The sequence below is a fragment of the Dermacentor andersoni genome, chromosome 10, assembly GCF_023375885.2.
Source record: "Dermacentor andersoni chromosome 10, qqDerAnde1_hic_scaffold, whole genome shotgun sequence".
Lineage (NCBI taxonomy): Eukaryota > Metazoa > Arthropoda > Arachnida > Ixodida > Ixodidae > Dermacentor > Dermacentor andersoni.
In genome coordinates, this window is record NC_092823.1 from 67,054,285 (window position 1) to 67,069,516 (window position 15,232).

Sequence of the window (15,232 nt, forward strand, 5' to 3'; positions counted from 1 at the left end):
CAAATTGGGATGTTGGTTTGCCCTTCCAAACCTACCGCTACAATACGGCCCCTCAGAGCACTGCTGGCTCTTCACCTTCTTCATTCTCTTAAAACATTGCTTGGATCCCTTTCTCCTGGCACCTGGCATGGCACCATCGATGGAGACTTCGTTGACCGCACAGACCCACGACATCACAACTGTGGTAGTCAGTGGTGAGATTCTTCTCACGGAACTTGGAACGTCCTGGAAAATCGCAACAATAGCACATTTCTTTGACAATCAGAGGAGGTAGTGAGTTGTTTCGCGTGGTGAGGCCGAGGGCATGCTTGGTGTCATTAGTAGTACTGTATGCGAGTGCGCTGAGCGAGATTATTCAAAGAGCAATTCAAGGTACATATCTCAAGAGATGTCAAAAATGATCAAACTGTATTAGACAACAAGCGTACTACATGGTTGGTCTCTTCTCTGATCTTACTGCAGTGTTCTCTTGCAATAATGGTATCATCTGAATTCTACAGTAAAGAGCGATGCTAAGGTGAAAAGAAGCCAGGTGAAGTAAAGGCTTGTAATTGTAAATAAAAGAGTATACTTTACACGGGTGCTTTTGCACAGTCATTCATGCTTCCATTCTAATTGATGTCCTCTGAATTTAAGCAGCAGCATGTCATACATATCACAAGCTTTGTTTATTGGACTTTTTAATGGTACCTTGATACACCCAGTCTACTCACAGACGGCCATTGGAATGTGTTGCTTGAGTGCGTGCTTCCAGGGCACCTGAAAGAGTAAATAGATCCAACAATTCTTTTTCAGCTGTGGAATATTAGAACGCATAGGGAAACGTAGTTTAGGCTACATTCACACAGGTAAGAATGCTCCAGCGTTCCGAACATAAAGGGCACTAAACTGAATTTATTAGGAATAGGTGGTTTCCTGAAATGCTTTCGACTCCTAACGCAACATTCCAGACTATGGGAGAATCACCTGTTACATTAGCAAGCCACTCAATGAAGTATCACAATAAAGAAAGAAAGAAAACACACTGTTTGATCCGCCATAATTACTAGTATTGAAGCAACAAAGGTAACAAGCTTGAAATGTAATTTCAGAAAGCAGCACAAACAGGTCGCGCGAACAAAATTTTTTTGAAACTACCCTTCTGTCAGCAAAGTAAGAACTGTAATGGCGTAGTACCTTTGAAATTGCACTGCTAAGCTACATGGCGCCGGATAAAATACCGGCCACAATGCCTGCATTTCGATGGCGGCAAAAGGCAGGAAAACTTAAGGTAAATTGGACACACAATAAAGAACCTGCATTTTTCAAAATAATCCGGAGACGCGCACTAAAGCGTCCTCATAACCATGTTGTGGTTTCGCAGAGAAACCCCCAGATTTTCATTTAATTAGGGCGAATAGTATATGCATAAGGTGAAATGCTTATACAGAATCATCTGACAGCCGCTACATTTACCAAAATTAATTTTTTTCCTAAAATAAATTGTCACATCGGTTGATCATATATTTACTTATGCCAAAATTATTTTCATTATATTTTATATCTGTGTGATTTATGCAACTCCCTCCGATTACAGGCTGGAGCAAGAGCTCTTCCGCTTAGCCGTGCGAGCATCCGACTCCACCCGCACGTTGCCCATGACGCACCTCTAGGGGGTGCGTCGGATGTCATGGGTCATGGGTGCGTCATGTAATCCACCCAGGCTGGATTACACGGACACGCCACCATCCGCATCGTTCAGGCACCTCTAAACCATGAATGGTCGTCGGCCTTTCCCTTGACCGAATTACGAGATGGACCGACTTCCGCACTGTGGCCTCCAGTAGGCTGGATTACAGGGGCGCGCAACCTAACCCGGGCCCTAACAGTACGGTTTGTGAACTCTCTCACAAGGACGCCAATCCATGCTGAGGCCTACGTGGCGCTGGATTACAGGGGTCCGCCAAGACCCCCAGCATTTCCAGACTGTGGTCTGAGTTCACCATCTGGGAATGCCCGGGTGAACATTTTTACTCCTATTTAAACTATTGCCATTTAGTATGGGGCACAGCCACAATTAGCTGTCTTCAGCGCATCTACATTTTGCAGAAGAAGTTCCTTCGTCATGTTCACAATGTCCCCTGGGGCTCACCAAGCGCGGATCTCTTTCTGCAAAGTAGTGTGCTGAAGATCCACAACTTGTACAAATACCGCCTAAGTGTTCGGTTTAAACTGGAAACACGGAGAAACGTAAACCACATACGTTACCTTGCTGATTTACGTACCCGAGAAGCGACCTACACGACAAGACATACGGAAAATTGGGCAGTGCCAACCCCTCGAATAAATTCCAGTAGAGAACGCCTACAATTCACTCTTCCTTCCCTCTTAAATGCTTATGTACATAATAATTTTGATCTTTTCAGTGCGTCAAACGGTGCTTTGCGTACTATGTATGTTACCATGTAGGTTCTGTTCTTCTTCGTGGTGAATATTGTCTAAATATTGTATAATTTTGTTATGTTTTCTTTTGTATTTGTTCATTATGTATAAGTGTTATTAGACTGCAATTTCCTTTGTTTTAAAAGCCTTGCTGTGAAGCCTCTGCCAAGCGAAAGGGGGCTGCGGCTTTGTCAAGCTGTTTCTGACAGCTTTTTCTGCGCCTCCGCTGTCTGTATTTGTACAAGGCAGAAATAAAGAATTTGAATTTGAATTTGAATTTGAACATTTAGGTGTAGTAAGCAGGTGCACACCGCACCTAAACAGTGACATTACTCCTTGAAGGGCATGATATTGTTTAAAGCGACAGCACAAGTGTGTTTTACAATTGTTGACCTGTGCAAATTATTTTCGACTTCTTGACATCATGGACTCCTGGGAAGGATCACTTGTCACACTGGGCCCCCTTTGATCTGTGTTTGTCCACAAAATCAAGCAGATAAAGACGATAACCTGAGTTTGGAATTGTTAATGCGCGCCGTTTCCTAATTATGAATTTAGGGTCCCTTACCCTAGTCAAGCCAACAGAGCTCCTGTTCTGGCAGGTTAAGTTCAAGGTCTTGCTTCAGAAAGAGCTTACTGTTGGCGATTTATGTGGTGCAGATCACTCTCTACAGGATTGACTGAAATATCACACTGTTGAAGATAATTCCTCTGCGTAGAATGGCAGTTGCAGGTTAAGTGGGCTTAGAAGACAACCTCAAGATAGCTTTGTGGTTTCAAAGGGCTTTTTTGGTTTTAATACATCAAGTATTCTTAAGATTGTCGGCACAGGTGGTCTGTTAGTGTCGCCGTGAAGTTGACATTTAGCTGTATGTTCCAGAAGACAAAAATATTTATCTGCTCTAGTTCCCTCCTTGCAAAAAATGCTCGAGTGTCGAAGCCAGTGAATTTCTGTCAGCATTGAGCTCTTGCTGGCTTCCTCCCCAGCTAGCTGAATTACCTTGACATCCAACGCTGAGACTTGAAATGTTGACTTTTTGGATTAAGATTCTTTGACCTGCAAGTCTGAAGGAAAGTTGGCAGTTACATATTTCTAGTCTGGATGCGAGTGGGAAGGACCGGTAAGTCTCAGCTCCAGTACTCTGTGAATAGGTTCGGTAGAAAGGGTTGTCAAGGCTTCGAAAGGGTTGTCAAGGCTTCGACGAAAATTCTCTTACTGAAGTACCATGATTGCGATGCTTGGGTCACTGACTAAGTTAGTGATTATCATCCCGTTAAAGACGAGACGAACTTCCGTCAAACCTTTACTTCCTACGCAATAAAAGACTAGATGTAAAGAAAACTCGCCGGTTCATTTCACTCACATCTAGAATAGGCACCTGTGAGTTTCACCTTTTCTTCAACCTCACTTGCAGAACCAGAAGTCTTGTCCTGTAAAGTCTGCATTCGAAGACAACCGTAGCGTCAGCTTGCGGCCTCAAGATAATTTAGCAAATTGAGAAGAATTTACTGACTGTAAAAGTTTCACAACAGAAAATGAAGGGCATCACAGCCGATTCCTTCTTGTAGTGTGCACACTAATAGTTCATTGTTCATGACTTTCCGTATGCCCGACTTCTTGCCAACTTCACGACAATAATAAGCGAGTACTAGTGCAGACAGTTTGAAAAAACTTGATGCCGTAAGATAAATACACTCGCTCAAACTATAGAAACTTTTCAAACAACTACACTGAACCTAAACCTATTGTTTTGGGCAAGGGAAGAAAGATCAACACTGCCGCCTTGCGTGACAGGCACCTGCGCCGTGAATGGCGTCGTCTCTGTACTTCCTTTCAAAAGTGAGGCCCACACCTGCACTTTCAGTGCGCTGTACAAATTGCAGAAGTGCATCCCACAAGCTTTTCTGCCTAAGTGTGAGCAAATAACCTGTATGGGCCACTAGAATCCATCCAAACCAATGAATGCAAATCTAAACCAACAAACCTAGCTTGTTGAGTGCTGAGAAAAGTAGCCTCACGACGGCTTTTTCTGCAATTCTTTCTCAGCATTGCAGAAGCTAGCTTTGCTGTGAAGGCCCGTAAATAATGAAGAGGCATGCATCAACACCTGCAAAAAAGCATGCAAACACAAGTACGCAATCCACAGAGGCGTCGATGGATATCAAATACAACTATCGTGCAGTAGTCACTACGTCAGCAAATAGGCCGATGCATAAATAAATGAATTTGCTAATATGTTAGCATGATGCTCCTGTCATTTGGCGGTCTCCTGCTAGGGCACAGCTCACTTCTGTTATTTTGATTGAAAACTTTGCGACTGTGGCAATATATAAGGACCAAAAAGCTGGAGAGATTTCTGAGGCTTTCTTTCTATGTGTAACAGGTAACCAGTGAGTTGGCTACCCCTGCTAATAATTATCAGAGAGCAAGACCGCTTATTTATCATTGTAAAACAAGTGTCGTAGTAGCCATGCCATGGGTCCTTTTCGCAGTTGTGCGAGCACCATGCATTACAGATTTATTTGTTCTTCCCCTTTCGCCTCTCGCCTTATATTGATATGCAAGCAGTAAAATTGGATGGTTGTCAGACAGTGTTATATTATGTCACCTCCTTACCTTTCGCATGAATTGCGCATTAAATAAGTCTTTCTTTGTTAAAGAGTGCTCTTTTAAGGCCTAAGCCTGCTCCACGGCAGTTTGCAGTTAAGAATCGTGAGCATCCTATAAAAACATGTCCACGAGGAACATTCCAAAGACAGCACTTTAAAAAAAAACATTAGTGTATTTATCCCTAAGTCTTGTGTCTTCTCCCTTAACATATTTCTCAAAACACAAACACACGACTGATATTGAGATAAAAGCTTTCCATAAAATATTACCTTGTCAATGAAGCAAAGCACAGCGGTTCCTGGATGTTATGGTACAGAGGTGTCGATGGACATCAAATACAACTATCGTTGAAAATGTTAGGCTGGTCTTGTCTGACCAAGGCATGTATTCTCGGGTGATAGCTTTGGATGATATCTTTGTCAGTGCATGCTTATTGGCTGGTCCAGGAATGAGTCAGGCAAAGGCAGTAGTATCGCCGTAAGTGTTCACCCGAGAGTACGTCGCCAAGTGAAAACCATTGCATCAATGGTATTGACATCGGCTTTGATGGGAATGTAGAGGTTCATTGCATGAAATTCCCTAATTTGAACAGTGTACTTCTTATTTACTCTGTAATTTATGCTGGTATGTGTGGCACAATGGTTCGATGTCATAGTACAGCACATTGACTATGCTCTTGCGCGTACTACACGCGACTCACCTTAAACCTCACTGATATTAACTAGATGTATGCAATAAGACCTAAGTGTACCTTCCTTTGTATGCAGTTAGTAGTCTTCCTCAAACACCACGTTGCTCAAACGACTACCGTGCGTACACAAAGAACTTCATCTGCCACACCTCATCCGTAATCTCGTTATGTCTACGCCGCACATCACACACATCTAGTACACGCTCTACGCATTCTCATAGCGCAACGCATAGATCTCTAGCATTCGTAAAAGTCTGCGGAGCACATCATACCAGTCTCGCACGTTTCTGCGAGATCTTTTTATTCTGCATAGCATATCGCTTACATCTCGTCAAATCGGTGTGAAATGCATGCCTCTCGTTCGTATGTCGCAGAATTCTCAAAGAAATTGTTCGATATGGTGGTATAGTTACCGTGGATTGGAGGTCGCTTATATACATATGAAATAAAAGAGGTCCAGTATAGATCCATTGGGTGCAGCATCCTGTACCAGATTGAAGGAAGAGGCCTAGTAAACAGAATCATATTTTGAGTTAATAATTACAATATCTTCTATCAAGCTTAACAGAATAGAAGCAATGTTTATATGCTGAAGATTTCGAAGTAGAAGGTGATGACTTACAAATATTCAATGCATATGACAAATCTACAAATATGCGATCTGTAATAGCAGAATTGTCTAGTGCGCGGTGCAGTTTTCACGGTAAGGGAGTGTCTCTGCTCAAAATGAATTTTCACAGCCACGCTCTCAGAAAAAAAAATTGGTTCGTCTAGAGGAAGGTAAGTAAATAAAGAGTGAATAGGTGCCAATTATATTGCAATAGGTGCTTGTGAGCAACTCGAGTGGTTAATTAGCAGGGGATGATTTATCATTGAATTTCTGGCAGGGAAATAGGATTGTACCGTTTGGTTTAATTGCAAATGCACGTGGTACTGAAATTCATGGATAACTTTCAATTGATATATGCGGCTAATAGAACACCGATCTTCGAAGAACATCACATAATTGAGCCATACCCTTAGCAGAATTTATGTTATAGTGATAATATGATGAGGGATGATGAGAAAGTTAGGTGGGCAGATCAGATTAAGAAGTTTGCAGGGGCGAGATGGCCACAACTGGTACACGACCGGCGTAGTTCGAGAAGTATGGGAGAGGCCTTTGCCCTGCAGTGGGCGTAACCAGGCTGATAATGATGATGAGGAACTTTACGTATGGTTCAAATAAAAAGGCACGGCTACGAAGGAATGAAGACATCTCAAAAGTATCGAAGCACTGCACATAACAGAAAAATTTCAGAAATATTCACAGCACTTGCACAGCGGACAGATGATTGTGATTTCCCGACGAGACGCTAAGGGCAATTAAGCAGTGAGATTGTACATTTTAAGAGGCTAAATCTAAAGCTTTCAACCATGGTGGGCAAGCTGTTCGATAAAAATTTTGTTGGCGCTTTTCATGCTGAGCACATAAGTATAAAGCACAGATTGATAAGCTACCCAACGTGAAATATTATATGAGAGTTCAACTGAACCATGAAGCTATTTCTTTACGTTTCATGTTTTATTATGTGCTGTGTGCCATACTGCATACGGATGAGAAGTGATTGTGTCGCTTGGAATGTGTGAAGTCATTAGCCGATCTACTTTTGTAAGGATCATGTTCAAATTTGGCTGAACATAAAGATAACTGAAATTATTAAACAGCATGCCAATAAATAAAGCCAGTTTTCTCCATATGACTTCGAAAGTAGCCTTTCTGTAATCTTAAATAATTTCCTTTGGGACATAAATACTGATACCGAACGTTCGAAATGAATTGTCACTGATGTCTGATGAAATACATAATAAGGGAAGTTCAATCGGTTTCGTTTCAACAAGATCAGCGTTTTGGAAGAAAAAATACGCACTTTTGCTGTTTCCGATTGAAACCTCGCTAGCGCAAAGGCATAGAATGAATAAGAAGGCCTTGATATATCATTAAAATTGTGTTAAAAAGTTGGACAATTATTCAATTATATTTTCTTTTGTACCACTCATGCAGGCGGGTGTTCTTGGAAAAGCGTTTCAGGCTATTTCACTTAAAGCTTAATTTCTGGATCGCAGGCAGGGGGTAGGGTATGAGTTAGACAGCATGAAAGCAAAAATTGTTTATATGTAATTAAACTCAACGCAGCTAAACAATTTCCAAATCAGGTTTGGGGAAGTTTTCCTGGGCATTGTGTGCCGCTGGTTTGAGCAGTTCCAAAGCCGCAGCCTTGGCCCGGTAAGGTTTAGCTAGAATATTATGATGTCTATATAGCCGTGTTGATTTCTGACAAAGATAAGCACTTTCCTTCTGATCATGGTTCCGCACATTGGTTGTCGTTGGCTTCGCCAGGCTATCGCATTTCCAAAGCATACGAAACGCAGAACCTTAATGCCTGCAACTGCATATGCAATGAAGTTGCCTAGCTCGTGGTTGAATTGACAGGTCCAACATCACTACGCCCCTATTGCTTCCATGAATTCACGCCCATGCTGGAAATAAAAAGTATATTTTAAAATGAGCACTTTGTAGCGCCCAGTCTAGTCGACGTGTTTTTCGTCAGATATTGAGCAGGGAACCGTATTCGTCAGGGTGCAAGTGCCATGGGTGCACTATAACATTTGCTTCAACATATCATTCGCTGCGTAAGTATAGATAACTTTAGAATGGACTACAATACCGTGACCAGCTTTACATATGCAATTGATTCAGCCTGGTAAAGTACTAGGAGAAATTTGACAACCGCATATTTCAGCGAGCTTTATTGCCAGTCAGTCGTGGACTTCAATAAATTTATGTACACAAACAGATTTGCAGTAGAGGTTGGAGGCACACGCCTAAGAGGAAACCCTTGGCTTTGCAGCTTGTGGTGCAGGCACTGGGGTCTGGGCATCCAGAGCCATAACCTGCAGCGAAGAGATGATGGAATTCGCAAGAACGTGGATTATCACGCTTCAATTAACTATTGATGTTAACGTATTTTAGTGACAGTGTAACGTTGAAAGCTTCCTTATTAGAAAATTGCTATATCGCGACACACCTGATGCGCTAATCGAAAATTCGAGAATCCATGAATTGGTCGAGCCATTACCTCATTTAGAGTAACGGGAACACCCCTTCCCACCTGACACTTAAGCGTTGTCCACATCGACAACTTTATCGCGAACGAACCAGTTCTCCCTCTACTACCGTGGCGCGATTTTATGGGGTATCGCGATGAACACACAGATACTCAGCCACATCCATACTTTCACTGTCACAGATATTACCGAGCGCTATAGGTTCTACATTGTTCCGTTACAGGTATGTTGAGCTCGAAAGTTGACAACTCTTATGACGTATATGATGTGTAGGCAGAGTGACTACAGCGTGTCTTATTCCCAGATAAAGGGCTTTGCGGCTGTAAACAAGGGCATACTCATACGAGAATGTCGATAAATACATACGATGAAAAATGCACGGAAGGAAAAATACTGCGTTAAAAACCCTTCTAAGAGAACATGTTCAATTTCCTCTTCTCACATTGGATTCGTCTCTACATGGCGTGGTATCGGGCACAGTGAGTCAATATGCCACCGGATATTCTCACCGCATGCGTGCACTCTAAAAACTAGAGAGGGTATCGCAGGAGTGAAGCGGCCGGTTTACTCTTCAAAGCCTTGTTCTACTTTCACAAAATGTCGAGTGGAGTGAAATGCATTGTTCACTCCGTCACCAAGAGAGACTGAAATGTGCTTTTTGTTCTGCCCTTGTGAGAGAGAGTAGAATGCCCGTTCTGCTCTTGCGGCAGTAAAGAACAAAACGAAGCGTTATCTTCTGCTTCAACTGCAGGAGGCTGGCCCCGAACATCGCGATGTATCATTCACGCACGCTGAGCAAAGAACACACCGTTTTGCTTTTAAGAGAACACGAAGCCACAGTTGAAAGGAACGCGGAACGAGCGCTCTACTTTTTTACTCGGAGTGTCTCCAGCGCGCGCGCGCTCAACCTAGCGGAACAACACAGCACCGGAGAAAGATGATCCGTCCAGCGAGCAGCAACGAAGGCCATCTAAAGGAGACCGTGTGTCAGCCATCTCGCGTCGCCGCGAAAACACGACAGTCGTTCGTCCGTGCTTGGATATAACGACAAATATTTTACGGTCAGTGAATTCTAACTTAGGTACGTATTCTGCGTGCATGCCATGCTATCGCCAGGAAGTCGTCGCGGCGCTTAGCCGGCGTGATTGACAACGGACTAGGCAAGTGCACTGTGTCTCTCAATGTTAATCGAAAAAACCAGTCGTCGCGATAACTGCGTGCGATTGTATCATTTGCCGCTATCCGTAAGAGCTTTGAAAATCGCAATGGCTGCCAGAACCATGATATATTCAATAAGACGTGAGGCGAGAGGACGCTTAAAATGATTTGTTCACCAGCCCATGATTCTGAGCCTATGCGAAGAGTGCTTAGCGTTCTTTTTGTGTCTTTGCTTAAATTTACTCAGTTTGGCAGTATACTGAGTACGGCATGCTGTTCAAATAAGGAGTCACATAACGGAGAGGCGTTATTTCGCTGGCGGCATGCTTTCATTATAAATAAGCCGCGCTCTTGACGGTGTCTTTAGCCAATGGGTAATTGCTACCACTGAAGTAACGTGCAGCGCCAGTGCTAGTTAGAAACGCAGGCATTCAGCTGCATGCATAAAGAGGTCAGGTCAAGAGGTCAACTGTCGATTATTTATTTTTTGTTTAAATCTAAAAATTGAAGCTTGTTTAGCAGTTGGCTGTTGCAGTCATTCAGACCTTTCACATGCATTTCAATAGGAAGATTAAGATCCAAGGCTTTCTTTTAGTGCCATAACCTTGACTATATTGATGTTATTTTCCACCATGTCTCAGTTTTGACTTTTGCACATGACATTTTTCAGGCACCCGCTTTATATAACGCAAGAAGCCAGCTGCAAGGCACAAGGATGTGAAAGAGCCAGCCCAGTAAGACTTCACGTAGGGCAGAGGAGCGCACGCCAAAGAATCAAAATACATTGGTATGCAATTTCAACAGGAAAACTAGAATGTGGGTATATTGGTTGTACCATTTCACTAAATCTCAACAAAATCAAAATACAGTATCTGACACCAAGGTGAAAATTCCCACCTACTCTAGGCAGACATTTTAACATGGTATATTTATGTAATGTCTCTGATGGGAAAGCGACAATCAGGTATGCTCTCAGGAGACAAACACATAGGGGAGCAAGTGCCATTGAAAAGTTAGAAATGTGTTTAAAAAAAGCTCATTAGTTTTGTGAGAAGCGACTGCTTTTTGTCTTGCCTCTCAACAAATATATCCATGTGAAAAAAAAATAGCGGTACAATGAAATTGCATATTTGCTTAGTGACATGATGCATACTTGCAGTGAGCACGGCGCCTGTGTTAACTGTAAAAAGCAACAGGTCATGCTTGATTATGTGCTTACATATATTTAATAGCTTACACTTAACAGCAGATGAATGCAAGGGTGCAAATACAAAACACTGTCATTGCGTATTTTAAATGCTGACATGAAGCAGATAGATATTCACATCTTCCCTTTTATCTACTTTTACACCTAATTTTAGAGGTATGGCTTCCTTTTAGTTTACAGAAAGGGGAAGCATTGGAGGAAGAGAATCCTATGTTTAAGAAGTCTTTATCGTTTATGTGCATGCTCACGAAATCAGTTTATTAGAACCGCTCTCGCCTTCCGAAGCGAAAAAAAAGGAGCAATTGAGGCATTTAAATATGTTCACCATGGTGCACACATTGCGTCTTAGAAGCCGGAGAGTCACTTTTAATTAAAAATCATTTTTAAAATACAAAATAGTGGTTTCTCCTTCTGTGAAATTGTAATGTTTTAGCTTCTGGCAGGAATTTGATATTTTGATTAGAGTGACTCAGTCTACTTGCCAGCCAAGTATGCTAGTGGAGGTAGAGACACGTTCAATGCAAAGAACTGAGGGCATTGGAGTAGAACACTGTTCGTCAATTGGCGGATGCGAACATACAGTATTAAACAAAAGCCTCTTGGTGTCATGGCTTCTGCAGACATAATTTTACAAGGCAAAATAAATTAAAGCATTTTTGCACATGGTAAATTTCTCGACTTAAGGGCGCAGTGAGGCGATGTATTATTCTTCCCAGACACATATGTACTTGTTTTAAAACAAAGATCCTGTGAAGTCCGATGATTTTTCTTACTTTCGCTCATTTTAACCACTTGAATAGGAAAAAAGCTTTGGTTTCAGTTAGTTGGTTCATTGTGCAAATATATGCACAGTCGCATGCAAGATGCACCTGCATGGAAGGGATATGTGGAACAGGATGGTGCCATTCTCAATTTATGTCTTGCTTCTTTGTTCGTCCTTTTCGTTCAATTTCGCGTCTGTACTTATGCTTATGTTGCCTTTGATGCATCATATCGATCACATCTGATTTTTGGTTCACATCTGAAGCCGTGCTATACTTTAGTCAGATTGCATATTCAACGACTCCCAATAACTGATCATGTAATTATGCAAGCTGCTCCACGGCAGTGTAGCATTCGTACCGTAATGACGACGAAGAACTACCGTGTATGACAAGAAATTTGATGCGCAAGATTGTAATGCGACCGCTCTTTGCACTTTTATACTCATTTGCTGCGCACTAGATAATATACTCAATTATTTTATTTATTTATGAGAGTTCAACCGATGAATCCCAACAGCACCAGGCATCTACTTTCGTGAGGACACCAACCGAATAGGAAATTTGATACGCCTCTGTAACGCTTTGAGACCGAGCCAGGATATTGCTGCAGAACGACGGCAAGGCCCACGTGGAAACTATGGGATGAACCCAATACATGAATAACTTTATGTGAAATACAGTCAAAGCTAGCTAAACCTGCGGGCTTAGATAAGAATACACAACACATTTCTAAATGCACTGTACTCTCGGTCAGGAACATCCATACGCTGTATAGGACGCTATCAAATGAGCTGCTGTCTAAGAATATGGCACACAAAAAAGTTTCTTGCACAATTTATCTACATTACCAGTCCCATGCTGAGCAGCTCATCTGGTAATCTGTGCCATATAAGTACACACGTTTTGGGCCACAAATGCGTTTGCTGGCCAGTAATGTGGCGTATATTTCTCTTCGATCATAGTGTCAATACTTCGCGAGTTTCCACATGTTTGTTCTATGTTTAACTTTCCATTGTGCACTTTATTTATTGTAGAAGGAGCTTCATTTACTTTATTATAGAAGGAGCTAATTGAAATTAAAGGATATTTCTGCACTGTAATACTGATGAAACTTTAGAGAAAATACTTATGTTTTATTTTAAGATGTGTTCTCAATTTCAGGGGCATCCTTGCAATCTAGTTTTATGTGTTTGTCAGTATGTTTCTCAAATTATTATTCAGTATGTCTTCTCACTGATCAATAAAGATTTTGACCTTTTAAGAGAAAATGATTCATTTGAGTAACTCGACCACCGCAGATCACATCCTATTCACCAAGCATAAGTGCAGGAGCTGCTTATGAAGGAATCAAATATTGCCCACGTGTTAGTATTGCGAATCCGTTCTAACGTGACCATGTATCTTCATCAAGCTTTCACACTACTGGGAAGAGTACTAGCACTCTGTTCTGAAAGAGTACAATCACAGTGTTTGGGGGAGTAGAAGCAATCAGCTTGGAGGAGTGGATGTACTCGGTTTGGAGGAGTAGAATCAGGCGGTCTGGGGCGTACTTTACCCTTGTAGGGAGAGTATTGGTACTTTGCGGAAGAGTACTAGCACTCCCTTGCGGCGGAGTAACAAAACTCTGTGAGGAAGAATTGTCATACTCTCTCACAAAGAGGGTCGCTCTACTCGAAAAGAAAGTGAAATAGGGGAGAAGCAGATTCTCCCTGAAAAAGACTGCCCTGAAATCTTTGTTTTTAGAGTGTATCAAATAGATGCTTGCGCAAGGTAACATCCCCAATGGGATTTAACAAGAATACGGTATGCATATTTGTCACATTTGAAAACCATTAAACAGAGTATATGCAAAGACGCCTTAAGTCAACAGAACAGCATAGGCGTTAAGATATCCTTATCGCAATGATCCACGTGTGTAAGAATGTTTGCAGTCATGAGAAGGTGTTCGCACTTCGGTTCCCGACGTGTTATCGAGGGTAATAAACATACGTTACATTGAATTTCCATTTCGCCGACGGTATATACCGGACCTAATTGTCGAAGAAAGTCCTCACAAGGCGTATTGAATAAATGTGACCGAAACTTTTCACTGTTAGCGTGTTTTATATTCCGGTAAGCACCGGCAGGTCGGGCAGAATAGCCGGTGATGAGGGGCGGCGACGCGTGGGGCCCGCACGGTGGCGCCAGCGGTAGCACCGGACTAAGCCGGACAAAATCAGAGCTATTTACAGCCGTTATAGGGTGTATTACAGTTCACTGGTGGTTCAAATTTTCGGCAGCGAAAAATAACAAAACAGTTCCTAGCATTTATGACTCCGTGTTTTTCTCGTTTAGCTCAGCGCCGCCTGTTGGCTGCACCGAGGAGCCACTTCACGTTTTGCATCACCACTCACCCACCATGCCGCCTGATCTGCCAGAATTTAGCGTAATACTGGAAAAAAGCTACAACTATCTTTAGTTTGACTTACCACTTCCCGTACGCGCCTCGTCATTTCTCTCGTCGGCTGCAGTGATCATCACCAGGAACGCTGCAAACACAAGGACAAACAAAACATCAACAACAGATCATCAAAGCGAAAATAAAGGTTTCTTTCCCTCCCCCCCCCCCCAATCTGGAATATTCTAGAATATTCTACTACTGTTAAACAGGATGCGTAGTCAGAAATATTGTTGTCAATAACATGAAACAAGGAAGTATCCATTCGTGTTAGTATTCACGGAAGCTCGACGTTACAATGTCTGTGCATGCAATGTATTAGATAAAGCCCTGAGATGCAGCTATACAACGGGTCTCCTGTGCCGTGTCCTGTAGTAATTTCGGGTATATTCTGAAAAATGATTGTGTATTGCCTAATATCAATTTTTTTTATGCGGCAGGACTTGCTTACCTGTAAGGAGTGCGACGAGCATGATGGCAGCGGTGAACTTCATCTCAGCAACGAGTCTAATTTTTTTTTCTGCGAAGACAGAGAAAAGTGCATCTCCTGTGGCTTACGAAAGAGAGCGTACAGATGACCAAAACTGAAATTCAAGTGCCCTGGATAATGGGTGCCTTCAAGCATATTTAACATACCTAAAATATTCTAAAATACCTAAAAACTGTTCCTGTTCATTAGAACCTATGAGAATCCAGAACTTTGAGTACCTAAGGCTTTGTGACTTGAGCAGTTATGTATAAGCTTCAGCTTCGCAACATGACCTTTTTTTTGCACATTTTGGGACAAGCGTATCAGTCAACGTATTTCAAATATCATAATTAGAAAAGCTAAAAT

At 42.1% G+C, this 15,232-nt stretch overlaps 1 long non-coding RNA gene across 1 annotated transcript; it reads right to left on the reverse strand.

Moving 5' to 3' along the window:
• Positions 1-8,501: 8,501 nt before the first annotated feature.
• Positions 8,502-14,907, reverse strand: LOC126544000 (uncharacterized). The gene is made up of 3 exons (XR_007602034.2): positions 14,849-14,907; positions 14,429-14,488; positions 8,502-8,657 (listed from the first exon to the last, which is right to left on the reverse strand). It is a non-coding gene; the product is annotated as an uncharacterized lncRNA (long non-coding RNA).
• Positions 14,908-15,232: the final 325 nt, after the last annotated feature.